At 38.7% G+C, this 12,500-nt stretch overlaps 1 protein-coding gene and 1 long non-coding RNA gene across 4 annotated transcripts in view; one reads left to right on the top strand and one right to left on the bottom strand.

The window, feature by feature from the left end:
- The window catches only part of LOC310724644, a 190,345-nt gene extending 182,662 nt beyond the window's left edge, over positions 1–7,683 (top strand). The window contains exons 2-3 of the long non-coding RNA XR_014533124.1: positions 3,927–4,172; positions 7,663–7,683. This is a non-coding gene — a long non-coding RNA (uncharacterized lncRNA). The remainder of the gene's footprint in view (positions 1–3,926; positions 4,173–7,662) is intronic.
- Positions 1–12,500, bottom strand: part of wdr17 (WD repeat domain 17) — a 112,353-nt gene that overhangs the window by 98,409 nt on the left and 1,444 nt on the right. The gene's annotated exons all lie outside the window — the stretch shown is intronic.

Here is a 12,500-nt window from a genome sequence, read left to right as displayed (position 1 = left end):
ATAGTATTCTTATTGGTCTGTTTGAATTTGAGGGGAGGAGCTTCAGTCATTTTGTACTATTTGGAACCATGTTGGATTATTCCTGTTCCACGGTTCGGTGCATGCCCTGAGAAGAAAAATGAAAGTAATCTCAAGAAACTTCAGCGTTTTTGCTCATTTTGCTGCGTACTTCGCACCCATCAAGACGACCAAACTACACAGTGCTAATAAACTCCAACATATCAACTGTATGGTGTTCTTTTTTTTCTTCTTTTAAGTGACATGTCCTCTGAAGAAACTCTCAGTGCCTGAGCTGTTGCTATGGAAACAATAACATATAAGACCAAGCATAATTATATTACACGTCGTGAGTGGACGTAGGATCAAAAATCACGTCTCTGATAAGAGAACTGTCCATACAACATTCATCCAGACTACGAATAATAAATCAATGAAGAATAAATCACTTACTGCTCACTTCAGTTCAAATCCAGATCAACTCACTGCACCACACACAAGAGGCTTTTAGCTGTTATTTTGCAACGTGGAGTGATTTGTGTCGTTTGAGTGCGATGAAAATGACCCACTCGACACGTCTAGCCACAAAATAGCTGTGAGAAGAGATCTGAAAGTGATTTCAACATGATGATTGCACTCATTTGAATATCCTCTTATCGGCTCCGGGTCAAATCATTATCTTTTCTAAATAAGTCCAAAGGTGCAGGTTGCAGTGTAGTAGCCTTAGTTGTCTGTGTTAATGTAACGCATGTGAAATGACAACGTTTATATTGATTATATTGAGATTTTTGTTTCGATGTACCACAGCCTTTTACCAGAGCAGAGTGCCTTAAAAAGTTCTTCTCCAGGCTGAGAGCCATTCCCAGCTGCCTATTTCAGGGTCCTGAGAGTGTACAGGTCTTGTAGAGGTCGCAGATTGCAGCCAATCCCCTTCTCAGCAAAGTTGATGACACACTGCAGTCTGGTATTTACTTTCATGCTCTATGCATCTGTGCATGTAAAAGTATCAAGCATTCATCAAATCTGATGCTTTGCTCTTGTCCTTGTTTTCCCTATTTTTTGGGAAAAAGATGGAAGAGGTTCACTAATGATCCAGTCTTTATAATATAAATTGATCATCTTGAGTAAATCGGTAGTGATTCACTTCATGTAGTTTCTGTATCTAGTATTAAATAAGATTATATACAGTATTTATTTGATTATTCAACATAAATGAAATGCAGATCAAACCATATATTTGGGTCGTGATCGTGATTCGCTTATTTGTTCAGAAATAATTAGATCAGTGAATATTTGACTTTTTAGCCAATCAATTTTTTTCCTTGTTTTTTTTTTAACTGATGCAAAGTTGTGCTCAGTGATTAAGTCTCTGGGTTATTAATCAGAAGGTTTGGGGTTCAAGCCCCAGTATTGCCAAGCTGCCACTCTTGGGGCCCTTGAGCGAGGCCCTTAACCTTCTGTGCTCCAGGGGTGCTGTATCATAAAGGACCCCATCTTTCTAACATTCCGCTGTAATGCACGTGACTTTTTTTCGTATGTTGGGGGATGAGCTTTCAACTAAGCAAATCTTTTTTGCCATAAATGAATTTTATTCCAATGTATTTAGAGCGCGGCTTGTGCTCTAAATACTCGCGAGCCGCATGCGGCTCTTTGGCTGGTTTCATGCGGCTCTTACGTTTATATCGAAGTTTGTTTTTGTGGGGTTTTTTTTATGTGCGTGTTCGCTTCGCTTGAGTTCAATACGGTATTTTTAAGACTTAAATGCTCTTCCACCTACTGGGAAACTTTGCAGTATATTCATCTCACGCACGTGCGCATTTGACAAAAATACCGTATTGAACTCAAGCGAAGTGAACACTCACAAAAAAAAAAAAAACACAAAGAAAGTCTGTGTTTTCAACCCTGAAACACGTGAAATCAAAGCCTCGATCTGTTCTGACTGACACCCATGTGAAAGAATTGCTTCGAGTGGCAACAACGGAATACGAGGCAGATTTGAAGGGGATTGTTTAAGGCAAAGAATGCCAAAAGTCCCACTAACATGCATAGTAAAAGAAAAACGCTATTGTAAATTAATATATTTTTGTTTGTGGACTTGGTTAAACTAAGAGTTTGTGTGTGTGAGACAGTGCACACAATGTTCATTGTTGAAAATGACTGTCCTGTGGTCAATTTCTGTCATTATGTTGATTATGTATTGACATTTACAATAAATCTGTCTGAGCAGAGGTAGGTGTGTGTGTGTGTGTGTGTGTGTGTGTGTGTGTGTGTGTGTGTAAGAGAAAGGGATGGGTGATGTTCATGTGTGCCCATGTGTAAGATGTGGCTCTTTGCGGTAACACAGTCAAAATGTGGCTCTCGGTCTCTGACTGGTTGGCCACCCCTGATTTAGAGGATCAGTTTCATGCTGTTAAAATTGTTTAAAATGTACAATCTCTTGCTTAGAATTGGGTTTCTTGTGATCAATAGATCAGTTTTTAAGTCTTTCAGTCTGACCTTAATTTGTTCCACCCATTTTTTTTTACCAAGTTTAGAAATTAAATATGCGTATTTTCCATTATAACCTTTAATTCATTCCTCTTTTTAGTAGATCAGTATTTAAATCAAACTTTCGGTCATGATCTTGATTTATTCCCTCCTGTTCAGCACCGAATCCAGGGTTTATAGCAGTGAATTTTACTCCTCTGTTGTAGAGTGAATCAGCTCAATCGATGAAGCAGAGATTCCCCAGTGTTCTGGTGCATGCAGTAGTCTAGCAGTGTGTTATTAGGCTAGATGGAAAAATTCTTATTTTATTATTTATGATGTTTTGAAAAATATTTCAAAAAAGCCTTTATTTTAGCTATTTTAATGTCAGTCAAGCATTTTTGCCATTTGCCTTTAGACACCAGAATATTCAGCTGCACATTCCAGAAAAGTAAAAAAAAAAAAAAAAAAAAAAAAAAAAAAAACACTATCCATCTGATAAACATCACTAATAGCAACAAAGTGCCAGATCTCTGCGATTTCTGAAATAAACCGTCACTGCAGTACATGTCTATAGTCTATACAAAGGAGGAACTTTTGTTTCTTTTCTTCTGAATAAGCCAGTAATGAAAATACACGCTATTACCAAAAGTAATGGAGCACAACTTTTCCAGCCATATGTGGTTCTTCTTCAAACTGTTACCACAACGATGGAGGCAATTTGTAGAAGATGTCTTTGGCTGAACTAGCATTATATTTTCCCTTCACTCGAAGTACAACACCCAAACCTGTTCCAGCATGACAATGCCCCTGTGCACAAAGCTAGTTCTATAAAGATACATAAGTTGGAGTGGAAGCTCTCCTGATATAAAAGCTCTCATCTCAACCATATTAAACACATTTGGGATGAATGTGAACGCTGACTACACCCGAGACCTCCTCACCTCGCCTACATCACTACACGATTCTACTAACAACCTTGTGGCTGAAAATCTCACAAGCATACACAAAAATATATTGTGAGATCTTCCTACAGGAGTAAAGCTTATACTAAAAGCAAAAAAGTGTTAAAAGTCCTTTACAATTTAAATTTAATTAAAATAAATTAGATAGAATTGAATCAAATCACTGATACTTCTGAAGGACTATCTTATACCATCATTAATAAACAGGCTTCAGTTAGTTCAGAATGCGGCAGCAAGAGTTCTCACAAGGTCAAGAAAATATGATCATATAACCCCAATCTTATCGTCCCTACACTAGCTACTTGTTAAGTTTCGAATAGACTTTAAACTACTGTTTCTTACTTATGAAGCACTAAATGGTTTGGCTCTCATGTATCTATCCAGTCTTTTAACACGCTACAATCAGTCACGCTCCCTGAGATCTCAGAACTCTGGACTTCTAGTAGTTCCTAGAATAGCAAAGTCCACTAAAGCCGGTAGATCATTCTCATCATTTAGCTAAACTCTGGAATAGTCTTCCTGACAGTGTTCGAGGCTCAGACACACTCTACCAGTTTAAGTGCAGATCACAGACGTATCTTTTTAGCAAAGCCTACACATAACACACATCACATCATAACCTTGTGCTCCAGAACATCTGATCACATGCACATTATCAACTTGTGCTGTTAATATCATGAACAGCAGCTACGCTAATTTCTATTCACTGCTTCTCTTTCTCTCCCCATCCCGAGGCATCCTGAGGTTGGCAAGCTCCAGTCACGTCCCACCTCATGAAGAATATGGACCTTTGAAGAAGTAGATGCCAAACTCACAAACATCCCGTACCATCTAGGGACGTACCAGTGCCAATTGGATCCCGCTACATGTGTGGAGTTTTGACACTGGACCTCTTGGAGTGTTTAAAGGCTCTGGCATGGAGAAGCTGGTGTTGGATCTGTAATGATCACAAAAGTTGAGCTATCTTATGAGTTTCTCAGTAGCTCCTAGTTTTATAACCATAAAGACTGTATAAGACTGTAGAAAAAACATCTACATCTACTCTCTGCTGCTGTATCAGACTCTCACTTCCGGTGACGTAGCTTCCTGTGTTTGACTTGTTTGCCGCGAGTTCCGTGTTTGTATTTGTTTGTTTGTGTTTTTCTCTTTTAATAATCCTAAATTGTTTTTGTCTTCCTGACTTGTGCCTGTAGTCAGTTAAACTCGACTACCACTATATTCATTGTCTGTCACATATATTATATATAGATGTGTATCTTAACTCTGTTCGTGATTATGAGCACTATGCCGGCTGTGTGTCTGACTTTGAGCACAGGTGAGGACTCAATCGATTTGCAAACGGTGGCGTTGGAGATATAGGCTTTGAAGAAACAGATTCGCGAGCTGCATGTAAAGCATGCCCGGCTGCGAGAGCGGAAAGCGGCGCTGGTAACATCCCGGGCGGACGCGCACTCGTCCCAGGTAAATTCCCGGGTTGAACCTAACGCTCCCAGCACCTCAACTCCGGCAAAGGTGCAACACGGACCCTGGATGCGGCAGCGGCGGAAGAGACAACCATTTATAGTGCCTCTCTTAATGTTAGTCAGAGATTAGGATTCAGTTTTAAATCATTTGAAGTGCTCGTTCTTAAAGTTGTACTTTCAGACATGCATAGAAAACTCGCTCTGGTCACCGTGTACAGACCCCCAGGGCCCTACGCTGATTTTCTTCAAGAGTTTGCTTGTTTTCTATCCGATCTCTTGATCAATTTTGATAAAGTGCTGCTTGTAGGAGATTTTAATATTCATGTAGATGATGTAAACGATGCTCTAGGATTATCATTTGTTGACTTATTAAACTCTTTTGGGGTTAAACAAAACGTCACCAGAGCAGATGTCACTGATATCGATATTTTACCTCAGAGTGATGACATCACTGACCATTACCTCATACTGTACATACTACCGGTAAAGCAGATTAGCCATGTTGCACCACGGTATCGACCTGGTAGGACTATTGTTCCAACCACTAAGGACAGATTCATAAATAACCTGCCTGATTTATCTCAATTTCTCACTAAACCCATAACTGATAATAATCTTGATGAAATAACTAACAACATAAACCTTATCCTCACTAGCACATTAGACAACGTTGCCCCCATCCGGTTAAAAAAGGTTAGAGAACAAGCACCTGCACCTTGGTATAATAGTCATACGCATGCCCTCAAAAGAACAGCCTGTAATCTGGAGAGAAAATGGAGGAAAACTAAATTGGAGGTATTTAGAATTGCGTATAAAGACAGTATGCTCAGCTACAGACAGGCGCTAAAAGCTGCTAGAGCTAAACACCTGAGCAAACTCATAGAAAACAACAAAAACAGTCCCAGGTTCCTTTTCAGTACAGTCGCTAAACTAACTACAAATCAGGGCTCTGAAAATTGTGTTCCATCACAGTTTAGTAGTGACGACTTTATGAATTTCTTCACTGAAAAAATAGATAACATTAGAAAAACAATTGTGGCAGTTCAACCTCTGACAGCATCTCCTGACACAATCTTACCTACAACCCCACAACTACACTGTTTTACATGTATAGGACAGGAAGAGCTGTATAATGTTATTGCCAAAGCTAAATCGACAATGTGTCCGTTAGATCCAATTCCTACTAAATTACTGAAGGAAGTGTTATATACAACTGGTGAACCTCTTCTGAATATTATTAACTCTTCACTATCGTTAGGACAAGTCCCTAAATCCCTCAAGTTAGCAGTTATTAGGCCCCTCATTAAAAAACCTAATCTGGATCCAAACACGCTATCGAATTACAGACCAATTTCAAATCTCCCATTTATGTCTAAGATTTTAGAAAAGATTGTCGCTGCCCAGTATGTTCCTACCTGCAAGAGAACAATATCTTTGAAGAATTTCAGTCAGGTTTTAGGCCCCATCATAGCACAGAAACTGCTCTAGTTAAAATCACTAATGACCTGTTTTTAGCTTCAGGCCAAGGCTTCATCTCACTGTTGGTTCTACTAGATCTTAGTGCTGCATTCGACACTATAGACCATGATCTCCTCCTAGATTGCTTACAAAATTACATCGGCATTCAGGGACAGGCATTAAGCTGGTTTAAATCCTACCTGTCCGATCGTTACCATTTCGTAGATTTAAATGGAGAGCTATCCAGGCTAATGCAAGTAAATTATGGCGTGCCGCAAGATTCAGTTCTAGGACCCCTGCTCTTCACAATATACATGCGTCCATTAGGAAATATTTTTAGAAGGCATGGAATTAGCTTCCATTGTTATGCTGATGATACTCAGCTATATATCTCATCTAAACCAGGCGATACAGCTCAATTAACTCGGATAACTGAGTGTATTAAGGAAATAAGAGATTGGATGACCCATAACTTTCTACTTTTAAATTCTGATAAGACTGAGATTTTGTTTATCGGCCCAAAAACTAGTATACAGAAGCTCCAGCATTTCAACCTCCATTTAGACGGATGTTCTGTAACCACTAGTTCAACGGTAAAAGACCTGGGAGTTATTTTAGACAGCAACTTGTTTTTCAATTATCATATCAACCAAGTTACAAAAACAGCCTTCTTTCACCTTAGAAATATTTCTCAGTTAAGAAACATGTTGTCTATATCCGATGCAGAGAAGCTCGTCCATGCGTTCATGACCTCCAGAATAGACTACTGTAATGCATTACTAGGTGGATGCATCATCATCAGAGTTCTCACAAGGTCAAGAAAATATGATCACATAACCCCAATCCTATTGTCCCTACATTGGCTTCCGGTTAAGTTTCGAATAGACTACAAAATATTACTTCTCACTTATAAAGCACTAAATGGTTTGGCTCCTATGTATCTATCCAGTCTTTTAACACGCTACAATCCGCCACGCTCCCTGAGATCTCAAAACTCTGGGCTTCTAGTAGTTCCTAGAATAGCAAAGTCCACTAAAGGTGGTACAGCATTTTCACATTTAGCTCCTAAACTCTGGAATAGTCTTCCTGACAGTGTTCGGGGCTCAGACACACTCACCCAGTTTAAGTGTAGATTGAAAACATATCTTTTTAGCAAAGCCTACACATAACACACATTACATATCATAACTTTGTGCTCCAGAACATCTGATCACATGCACATTATCAACTTGTGCTGTTAATATCATGAACAGCAGCTACGCTAATTCCTCTCCACTGCTTCTCTTTCTCTCCCCATCCCGAGACACCCTGAGGTTTGGCCAGCTCCAGTCACCTCCCACCTCGTCATGATTACGGACCTTTGAAAAAGTAGATGCCGAACTCGCAAACATCCCGAACCATCTAGAGACGTACCAGTGCCATTTGGATCCCGCTACATGTGTGGAGTTTGACATTGGACCTCCTGGAGTGTTTAAAGGCTCTGGCATGGAGAAGCTGATGCTGGATCTGTGATGATCACAAATGCTGAGCTTATAAAACTAGGAGCTACTGACCATATAGACTGTATAAGACTGCAGAAAGAACATTACTTATAATCACACACTCCAGTGCTCATGTTAGTTCTCACTCTCCAGTGTTCTGTATTGTTGAAAGATTTATGATCACACTCTTGATGTCACCCAAATGAGGATGGGTTCCCCTTTTGAGTCTGGTTCCTCTCAAGGTTTCTTCCTCATAACATCTAAGGGAGTTTTTCCTTGCCACAGTCTTGCAGGCTTGCTCATCAGGGACAAATTCACACCATTCACCTAAACTGTTGATTTGTGTAAAGCTGCTTTGAGACAATGTCTGTTGTGAAAAGCGCTATACAAATAAACTTGACTTGACTTGACTTGACTTATAATCACACACTCCAGTCCTCATGTTAGTTCTCACTCTCCAGTGTTCTGTATTGTTGAAAGATTTATGATCACACTCTTGATGTCACCCAAATGAGGATGGGTTCCCCTTTTGAGTCTGGTTCCTCTCAAGGTTTCTTCCTCATAACATCTAAGGGAGTTTTTCCTTGTCACAGTCGCCACGGCTGCTCATCAGGGATAAATACACACCATTCACCTTAACTGTTGATTTCTGTAAAGCTGCTTTGAGACAATGTCTGTTGTGAAAAGCGCTATACAAATAAACTTGACTTGACAGATGAGTGGGTATGACAAAAAGAGTAAAAAAACACAATAAAATCAAAGCCAGTTTTCAAATAATGGGATATATTATTAATCATATAAAGACAAAAAAATCTTTTTTTTGGACAAATTGATAAAAAAGATTACAAAGCTCAAATGGATTCATAAATACATACTTTAGAATGATATAAAGGCTCAAGCTTGACCTATTTTTGGGCAATTGTTCTTTGCAGAACCCCGTTAAGCTCAATCAGGTTGGATGGGGAGCATCACAGACATTTTTAGATCTCTCTGTAGATGTTCAATTGGGTTCAAATCTGTGCCACTCGAAGACATTCAGAGTCGTCCCGTAAACACTCCTTTGTTAGCTTGGCTGTGTGCTTGGGGTCTGTTGGAAGATGAACCGTCGCCCCAGTCTGAGGTCCAGAGCGCTCTGGAATGTCTCTGTATATTGCTGCATTCATCTTTTGACCAGTCTCCCAGTTCCTGCTGAAAAAAAAAATTCCCACAGCATGATGCTTCCACCACCATGCTTCACTAAAGGGATAGTATTTGCAAGGTGATACGCGTGTGCCTGGTTTCCTAAAGAAATGATGCTTGGCATTCAGCCCAAAGAGTTCAATCTTTGTTTTTCACGGTCTGAGTGTTCTTCAGGTGCCCTTTGGCAAAATCCAAGTGGGCTGTCATTTGCCTTTTACTGAGGAGAGGCTTTAGCCACTCTAGCATACAGGCCTGTTTGGTGGAGTGCTGCAGAGCTGGTTGTTCTTCTGGAAGGTTCTCCTCTCTCCACAGAGAAATTCAGGTGTGTGTCTTTCCAAATCGTCTCCAATCCCCTGAAGCGCTGTGAAAACTTTCTAGATACTGTATATTATAGCAGCTGTAAAGAACCACACCTCTCCTGTTAATCCGCTATAATCCTAAACCAATCATAAACCCTGGATGTCCTGCTAGATTTCACACACATACTGTAGGCATACACACAAACACACACAGACACACACACAAGGCTAAACAGTCTAAAATAAACTCCTGATGGAATTGAATTAAGGCTGTGTAAATCCTCAGAGCAGCTGTGTGCAAATTAACACGTCGTGATTAGTTTCTCCGGTGCTCTGTAATGAGCGAGAAGCTGAAAGGACAATGTGTTGAGAACGCTTTCTACCGTGTCGCCTCACTGCTCCAATACGAGACTCAGAGAATCAGGTCTAAGTGTAACGACCCTCCTGCAGAATCAGCGTCTTTCCTAATCACAATCACACCGTAATCCACAGATCCATGTGTGAGGAAAAGCCGCTTTATTTTAGAGCCATGTTTCTTCTCAGTGTCACCACATACAGGCAGAGTAACTCCTGCTAACAGGAACATGATTAATTATATATATATATATACAGTGCCTGTCAAACGTGTGGACTAGTCTTATTGTTTTTCAGAGACAAGCGCACATTCATTTTGTTTCTATGCAACAAACTCGGTAATGTAACGGTATAAAGATTCCGTTTGACCAAACAAATCTATAAATGTCCAGATGTTTCACTTCATCTTCATTAAAAAATATTTTCTCAGCATGAAAAACAGCATCCAGACAGTTCATTTCTCAAACATTTCAAACATTCTGCTGAAATACTTGTCCGTGCCTCTTGTAGAACTTGCCAAATGTGTTCTTCAGTTGGAGATTGTGTTTATTATGATCCAGTTCATCCCAGAGCAGTTCAATAGGATTTAGGTGCAGTGACTGGGCAGGTCATTCTATTATAGATATCATTCCAGACGTCTGTTTGCTCTCCAAATAACGCTTACAGAACTCAGACGTACGCTTCGGCTCATCGTCGGTTCCAATGAGCCGCAGTCCGGACGGAATTGCATGGTGTTGATGTGTGGAACAGTTGCCAGGTTGGTTCACTTTCACTTATAATAATTCTCCAACCTTCCCTGCTCCAAACAACCCCAAACCATTAAGTTTCCACTTCCATGTGGACTGTTGGGGTGAGACAGTCTGATCACATCTTCTCTCCGGTTCTCCGTCTTATACAAGCTCTTCAGTTTGAGATAGAAATGTCACATTTGGACTCCAGAGGACTTTATTCCAGTCATTCACTGTTCAAATCGTGTGTGTTTTCACCTTTAACCGTTTGTTGCATAGAAACAAAAGGTAGTGTTTCAAAAACCAAAAAGACGAGGTGTTTCCCAAACTTGTTTCTTGTTTCTGACACCGACTGAAGACTCCCATTTCTATAAATGTAAATAAACATCACCTTAGAGAAAGTTTCATCACAGTGAAAAGTGTCAGCCGTACACACCCCTATGAACTGTTACCATAGAAACGAGAACATATGAACATATACTGTATATATATAAAAATCAGAAACTCTTGATGTCACCCAAATGAGGATGGGTTTCTCTTTTGAATCTGGTTCCTCTCAAGGTTTCTTCCTCATTACATCTAGGGGGAGTTTTTCCTTGCTACAGTCACCACGGCTGCTCATCAGGGATAAATACACATCATTCACCTTCACTGTTACATTCTGTAAAGCTGCTTTGAGACTATGTAAACCTGTGATTTGGAGCTGCAGTACTTAATGAGCTGCTGTTACAGGAAAAACCTACATTACGACATCAGATTTAAGAATTCGTAGCGTTACGAACTTTACAGCTGTGTTGTTTTTAACTAATTTTGCTGCATTTTGTTTTTCAAAATGTTCTCCATCTCCAAAACATTTCCATTTGCCAAAAATCTCTCATTCAACAAATTCAACATAAAGAAAATACCATAAAATAAAAAATACAATAAAAACTATGTTCAATTAAAAAAAATTTAAATTCTTGTTTTTATCATAAATATCTAAAAACTCTCAAATCACTGTCCTACTCATACAGAAAAATGTAAAACTCTTTACCCTGCTTCAGCCATTTAATTCATTTACGTTTCTATGAATCCGTGCGACCGCAAGCGAATGTTCTGCCAAATTAAAAAAAAGGTAAAACGCAATGTGAAAGTGAATAATTCCTAACAGCGATCTCAAAGCCGACACAAGGAAAGAAGAACAACAACATGATCCACCGTCTCGTTCATTTGTAGATGAACAGGGCACATGACCGAGTCACACATTGGTGTCTTAATATCTCAATTTTCTCAGTCTAATTTTTTAAACAAGAAAACAGTTTTTTTTTTTTTATTTATCCACTCGGAAGAGCATTTTGCTTTGCTTCGGAGTTTCGACAACTGCAGCGTGAAAAGAAAGATGAGATTTAAATTTTGATATGTTTATTCAGATTTTATGTAAATGAAGACGAATCCTGTGTTTTTAGAAAATATTTTGTCACAATATTTGTTATTATTATTATTAGTAGTAGTAATTTAATTCTATACAATTAATAATATAGCATAATATATATATATATATATATATATATATATATATATATATATATATATATATATATATATATATATATATATATATATATATACATTTATTTAATCTAATATTTAATACTGTTATTATCATAATTGCATTTCAACGTTGAACAATACAGCTAAAGTAAATATTCTTTCAAATTAGAAATTGTATATGGTAGGTATTTTTAGGTTTACTGTACGGTCAAAAGTTTGTGGACACCTGACCAAACGATTGCTATTTGCTTTTTTTTCTAAAGTTCATTCCACGTTTTTTTTCATTCGCTCTTATAAAAACCTCCACTCTTCTGGGAAGATGTTCCACTAGATTTTGATTGAACTTTAGATTGTTTTTGGAGATTTGTGGAGATTCGTTCGGCCACAAGAGTGTTAGTAAAGTGAGGCACTGGTTTTGTGCACAGGGGTATCGTCATGCAGGAACAGAATCTGAAGACATCCAATACAATCGTGTGCCTCCAAGTTTGGAGAAAAGCCACATATCAAAATCATGTCTTTTAATACATACAATATAAATAAATAAATTTAATTAATGTACATAATTTTATACAAATCAATT

This window comes from Silurus aristotelis (assembly GCF_946808225.1).
Source record: "Silurus aristotelis genome assembly, chromosome: 4".
NCBI classification, from domain to species: Eukaryota; Metazoa; Chordata; class Actinopteri; order Siluriformes; family Siluridae; genus Silurus; species Silurus aristotelis.
Note: the sequence above shows the minus strand (reverse complement) of the source record. Positions and strands in the feature narration are given on the sequence as shown.